Here is a 7,445-nt window from a genome sequence, read left to right on the forward strand (position 1 = left end):
TGTAATGCCTGTTGGGTGGTGGGGAAGTAAATGTGATGTGGGAGCCTCAGTAGCATTGCATCTAGGAAGGCATGGAAGAAGCGCGAAAGTGCACTCTGTGACACACCACCAACCTCCGCTATGACCCGTTGAAAACTCCCTGACGCGAGGAGGTGCAGGGAGCACAGGACCTGCACATGTGTGGGAATTGTTTGTGTCCTGCGAGTAGGGTGCTCCAAGTGGGGTTTCAGCTCCTCAATCAGGTCCATTATGGTCTGTGGGTGCAGTCTGTACTTGTCATAGATCTCCTCTTCAGTGTTCTGTAACAGGGTGATGCGCAGCCTGAAGATACGTTCCTGTCTCATTCTCCTGTGTGCAAGGGCCCGAATACGCAGCCTCCTGGCTATCACGTACATTGCAGCCATTGTGGGTGTGTTTGTTGCATTGTGGGCTGGTTTTTGTACCTTGCACCAGTTTACCACCTGCAAGCAATTGGTGTTAATTGCGATTTCTTAATTAGCGAATTTCGTGAAATCGCAATTTGCGATTTTTTCATACATGTGTTTGCGATTTCTTAGCTAGCGATTTCTTGTTAGCGATATTCGCAACGCTAAGGAATCGCAAATTAGGTATTCGCTAGGAAATTCGCAGTTTTCTTGTTTCGCAGCCTAAGAAATCGCTAATTTAGCGATTTCTCATTTTTCAGTTTGGAAATGTGTCATACATATGAAATAGCGAAAAATCAGTCGCAAACGCTGTTTTTTGCGATTCGCAGCGTTTGCGACTAATTTTTGCTTTCATACATATGCCCCCAGATCCTTTATGGAAGAGCTTTGTAGGGATATCAGAGAAGAAGTCGAACCTTCCCGGGAAGATGTTTCCAAGGACCTCCATGATATCAAACAAGATGTGGTAGCCCTGGGCCACAGAGTGGAATCACTAGAAGAATCCTAACATGCAAGGGAAAAAGAAATCTGAAGACCTCAGCCACCAATTCCTCACACTGTGCAACCAGAATGCTGAAATACAATGCAACATTGAGGATTCAGAGAAGTGATCCAGATGCCAAAGCATCTGAATAAGGGGAGTGCCACTATCTGCCGAAGTGGACAATGTTGAATTATAGGTTAAAAACTTTTTATGCACATCCTTCCTGTGCTGTCTGAGTCAGATATCTATCTGGACCAGATACATTGCTCTGGCCCCACAAGTAGGCGGAACAGCATCCCTCCTGACATCCTCACGTGTGTGCACACTATTTTACTAGAATGTGTCACTCATGAAAGCAGAGTGGGAGAAGGGACCAATAATTTATGAAGGACATACCATTCATTTCCATCAAGAAATATTGGCTTTTGCCCTTCAAACATGATGCTCTCTCCAATAATTTGGAGGGGTGGCCGGCTTTAAGAATCTACAAAAATCCCAACTCCTGAACCTATCTCTCTCACACCAAGGTATACACACAATACAGACACAATATCCATTGATGTGGGCTGAGCAATGTATCATGTACTTAGGGGTAAAGATTTCCCTTCCTGGGAAGACACAGCCCGAACAAACTAGCTAAACGTCCTGCGATCTATGCCAGATGGTCTGCACAAATGGTACAATGGGGTTCTATCTTGGCTCGGGCCACATAGTTGCAGTCAAAGTGACAGCTCTCCTGATATTTCTATATCTGGTTCAATCCCTTCCACTGCGCTCACCACACGGAGTCCTGAAGGATTTTCAAAGCTTGATAAATACATATCAATATGTAGGGTAAGAAAGCTAGACTACTGAAATGTATGATGTAAGAACACTTGTCAGATGGAGGTCTGGGAACCCCTCACATAGCCAATTATTATATCACTGCTCCGTTCTGATACATGCTGGAATGGGGTGAGAAGCTACAAAAAAAGCATGATGTTTTATGGTTCAAGAGATAGCATGGGACCACATTTGTAAGATTCCCTGGCTGCCTAGATGATCCCACATGTGGGGCTTATACTCCTCTCCAGTTACACGGACAATATTTGCCGCTTGGGACACAGTCAAGCTTAGGAAGCGACTCCGGGCCTGTACCGAGCTCTATTTATGGAAAGGTAGACTGCCAGTTGTAAGCGAGTCGGTGACTTATTCAAACTCCAGGGATTTGAGTAATGTGAGCAAATTAAAACAGTTTATGGCATACCCAAGTCTATGAGACTGCGATAGCTGCAGGTGAGACACTGGGTGACTCACAAAAGTGTGTCCCCTGGGGGGCTTCTCACACCATGACTGCTTTCGAGAAACGGTGCCTGCTTAAGATTTCTGATGTCTATAGGGCGCTTAATGTGAATCCATCCTCGAACCGGACAATAGGGACATTTCTGTGGCAGTCAGAGCTCTGGAGGACACTTACAAACAAAGAGTGGCCCGAGATATTGCCGATCAAGTGTAGGCAGCACATGAATGAGAGAGACCCCTACAAAAATCATACATTACTGGCACTTTACTCCAAGCAGTGTACAGAAGTGGGGCCCCCATAAAAGCAATCTTTGCTGGAAGAATTTCAGTAATACTGGAATCTTGCTGCACTTGCTCTGGCACTGCCCATAAACCTCAGAGATATTGGGAGGAGTTTTTAAATGTGATTGACCAGATGTATTAGATCCACTTGCTGCGTTTCCAACATACATCATCTTAGGAGCAGCGGAGCAATTCTTTTACCCACTGAAGTCACACAGGGATCACCAAATTACACTCTTACTGGGACAGCTAAACAAGCCATTTTGGGATTTTTGAGCATAGATCCTGGTTGTACCTGGTATGGGAAATTTTGGGGAGGAAGGGGATGAAAAAGATCCCTCTAAACTTAGCGAGCAGAAGTTATAGCTTTAATTTCCTCTGGAAGGTATGCCTCTCCACACTTGAAACTGAGTTCCACAAGTTCACTTGCCTTAGATACTGGTGAGTTTTGAGTACTGTCCCAGTGTCACACAAAAGTCCTAACAGAAATGAGCCGGTCTAGAATACACCGTAGAAATGGATTGCGTCTAAGTGACTAGCCTGTGATTCCGGGGGTTCAGTATTGCAGAGGGGTCCTATGGGAGGTGGGAGGATGGAAGGTGGGCAGAGTTCTTTTATAGTTCTAATGATATTCTGTTTTTCTACGATCTTCTTACAACGCATGGGGATTGAAAAGTATACAATAAGCTTATCATGCTTTTCTATGACTATTGTTTCTAATTGTCCCCCCCGGCCTTGGTATGTACGCTGGTGCCTATGTATTAAAATGAATAAATAAAGTTAATCCTAACAAATCAATTGCATCTGGTATCTTTTTGAGTGATGGGCAGTAGGATCTACCTTTCCAAACTGAGTATCAATAGCAAGCTGATGAGCAGTCAGCCATCAGGTAACATATGCCAATGGATTCCAAAGAGGCGGAGGAAGGCCCATGAGATCTATGAACATTAGCTATGGAAGACACAATAGCAAGACAGTTTGTATGGATCGCATTGTATTCATCGGGCTGAAACCTCTTTTGCAGTCACCTGAAGTCACCAGTAGTGTGTTTATTACCCTAAAACTGGTTACAGCTGTTCTGTAATCTCATACTGCCCATTGTCAATATAGTCGCTGAGACCTGAATTAAGAGGGAATCTCCTGCACACTTCAAACTAACACAGACTACACAAACTCCAAATTACTCTCATGTGCATTTGTTTGACGGGCTTGCTCTTAGGGTGTTTCTGCAACCATAAGTGTAGTGTGGTCCTCATGTACACAGATAGCCAGCATTTGTGGAGTATGTTCTATGGACGTAACTTCTTTAGCTTTAACCCCACAGCTTACAATGTCCTAAGAAAAATGCAGTAAAAGATTACAGGAGAGGCATTTCAATATCCAAGTAAAAAATAAAGTATTGGGGAGATTTTTAAATCTCTAAAAGGCTTAACTACACAAAGTAAAATATTGACAGGGTGGTGAACTGATAATTTAGCTGTGGTGAACTGATAATTTAGCTGTTTCTGTTAAAAGTCTACTACAAATACGTTTGAATCATAGCAGTGCTACCTTAAACTTTAATCATGGTGGAAAAGTTATGTAATTTGATCTGCAGAGTTGGATTAGGAACATCTAAAGTTATGAGGTATTTACATTGACTGGAACCGGTCCCTAGCAACTGCAGAAAACAGTTCTGAAACTTGTCAGATATCAGTGGCCAAGCCATAGGACACGAAGCGAGAGCCATCCTTGCACTGTTCAGAAACCATCCAGAATTCTTGCAGAGATTGTGAGGTGGATTATGAAGCCAAAGGACAAGAAGTATATACTCAGCACTCCTGATTTATGCAGAAGATGACTACTTTTGAAAGCTACACATGAAACAATGTTGGCTTTTGTCAGATTTACTCAAGGATTGAACAAACTAACTTTGCCACCATCCCACTCCATCACAAGAACTATTTCACGTGCAGCAAATTTTCATGTAGAATTGATTTCTTTAGCTGCCTGCACTCTCCAGAGGTGAGCCTGTCCTCCTATGTGAAGTAATCTTACCCAGCATTACGCACCACTTAACGTGTTTGTAGAGGGGCTCATTTTTCACCAGCAAACCATTACCTGGAACAGGAGAGAGATAGGAAGAATTAAAGAAGAAAGAAAGATAGGAACACCAATGATGAAGGCAGAAAAGTGGATGAAAAAATAACTAGTAAGAATAAGATAAAGTTAAACATGTGTATGTTAGTGAGAGAAACAAGTAATGGCAACCCTGGCATTCAGCAATGGAACCCTAGGAGAATATTAATGCTGCATCTGAAAAGGTTGTCACCTCCACATTTAACAGCATACACCTCTCATGTTCTTAATGTTGGCATAACTACATCACTCTCACATTCACCAGTGCACCTGAAGAATAGCTCACCCTGGAATCAGTACCACCAGAATACTGAAACAAAGAACGGACCATGGATTTCACGGTAAGAGGTATCAGCTCCACATCAAAATAAGTGTAAGCTGCCTAGGGCCCAAGGATGAGAAGGAAATGGGAAACAAATTAACTCACAAGAAAGGACCCATGCACTTCCAGTCTGAGCTAGAACTTTTAAGAAAATATTGGCCTTTGCAAGGAAATATTACCAGTTTGCATTGAAAAACTACCCAAATGTGAAAATGTAGTAACAGTAAGAGACACCCCAAAATAGGGCCAGTGATCAAAATCTACATTAGACTGCACTCATTAGTAAGAGCTTTGCACATCCTAAACTTTGGGTAGAGGATGTGGCCTTACGGCTAGAGCAGCCAACCTTGACGCTGGGGAACCAGGTTTGAGTCTCGGCAGGGACACTCAACATCCTGTGATTCTGGACAAATCACTTAGGGGGCATATGTATCAAACGATTTTGTATTTGCAAACGCTGCGAATCGCAAAAAAACAGCGTTTGCGAATACAAAATCGCAAAAGGAGATGTATGAGGCATTTCAGCCTCGCAATCATAAGGAATCGCTAAATTTGCGATTTCTTAAGTTTGCGTAAGCATATAAGAAATCGCAAAATGCGATGTCTTAAATGCAATGTAACACGCACCCAAGTTGTGCGATTTCTCCTTATGAAATCGCAAATTACCACCAACTTCAAGTTGGTGGTAAATTGCGATTTCTTTGAAATATGCACTTTTTTGCATATTTCAAAGTGCCATGTGGTGCACATGCTGATTTCAGGGGTGCATCAGGGTGTCATCATGACACCCTTGCACCTTTGAAAATATTCTCAATTTGCGATTAGCAAATAGCGATTCACAAATTGAGAAGGACTTCCCATTCATTGCTATGGGCCTCCTGGCCCTTAGGAATGAATGGGAAGGTATTCCTTAATTGCGATTTCGCAATTTGCTAATCGCAATTAAGGAATTTTAAGAAATCGCAAAATTTGTGCGATTTTTTAAATACATCCCGTTTTGCAATTCTCAAATAGCGATTCTCAAAAAATCGCTATTTGAGAATCGCAAATGGAGATGTTGATACATATGCCCCTTAATCTCCCCGTGCCTAACAAAAATGAATGTGTCCTTGTGTAATGCAACTGCTGCTCATGTAACCTGAAACCTTCAGGTCAATTTTGCGCTATATAAAGCTCCGGAAAAATAAATAAATAAAAATAAATAAACATTTTCACTGCCAATATGGTGCACTAGAAGCCTACTTATTTACAAAAAAACTAGCCTGTGGGCTCGCCTTGTCAATGTAACCTCATTCTGAAGGACCCAGCCCTGTAAAGCACACATAATCTTTCATCTCATACATAGCATAACTCTGAATTACATCAGCCTGCCAGACCAAAGAGCACTCTAACCGCAAAGCTACACTGTGTTTTTGTGTTATGATACAGTACATCTCATACTCTGCAGCATCGCTGCAGTAGGTAGGGTTGAAAAGTGCAAAAAACAACACCAGCCATAATCAGGTCGGGTAATAACATGGCAAATATTAACATGGCCATATCTAAAGCTTTCAAATTTCTGGAGCTATAAAGACAACAAATTATCTTCCTTTCAAGTAAAACAGCACATCAACAGTTAGTCATTGGAGCTGGTATATAAAGCCCATCATTTCAAATGTTTAGAAATAATTTGTTGTCGTAGTGTCTCTGATTTAGATGCTTCTGCCCATAACTGAAATATTTGGGTACTGAGGGAGCAAGCAGAATTATGCAAGACAGCCCTTATTTGATGGTGAAAATGCGTAGTTGCAGCATGGATGAGTGAATAAATGATCACACAATTTTTACAAGTTGATAAATAAGTGTGTATCAATCTATGGTACTGACCAAACATGAAACAATCTGTTCAAGTTGCCAAGTGTAACATCCATCCATCGGTCTACGCACTTTCACAAACATACAGCAATAAGCAGAAGCTGAATTGGGGCTTAGCTGTGAGTGGTAGGCAGATATCCTTTTGAGTGATTTAATCAACTATAATTTAGTTAAACGTAGAATAAGAATCTAGAGCATATATAGGGCACCCATGACAATTAACTTCCATTTGGCTTCTGCTTACGGCCCACGCTACAACCACACATGCCAAGAAATAAAGACAAAGCATTAAACTTTGTTGCTGTTGGAAAAGGAGCTATTAGTAGTGGTAAATATGCATCTACCACTGGCAATAAGGCCACTAACACAATCTAGGGCTCAGAAAAGGTCTCAGTAAATTATTCCCATGCTCAACCCTTGGTAGCTTGGCTTGAGCAGGCAGGCTTAACTTAAGAGACTGGTATGTAAAGCATTTAAAGACACTAATTCAGTCAATAATTAAGGCTTAACACAAAATAAAAATCCCACTCCAATTTAGAAAAATAGGAAATATATCTATTTTTAAAATGACACCAAAACGACAAAAATCCAATTTAAGGAACAGGAGATATAAATTTAAAAACATGTAGCACTATATAGCACTTAAAAACCTTTAGCACCACGTGGGAGATTTGGTCGT

The sequence above is a fragment of the Triturus cristatus genome, chromosome 2_2 (assembly GCF_964204655.1).
Source record: "Triturus cristatus chromosome 2_2, aTriCri1.1, whole genome shotgun sequence".
Lineage (NCBI taxonomy): Eukaryota > Metazoa > Chordata > Amphibia > Caudata > Salamandridae > Triturus > Triturus cristatus.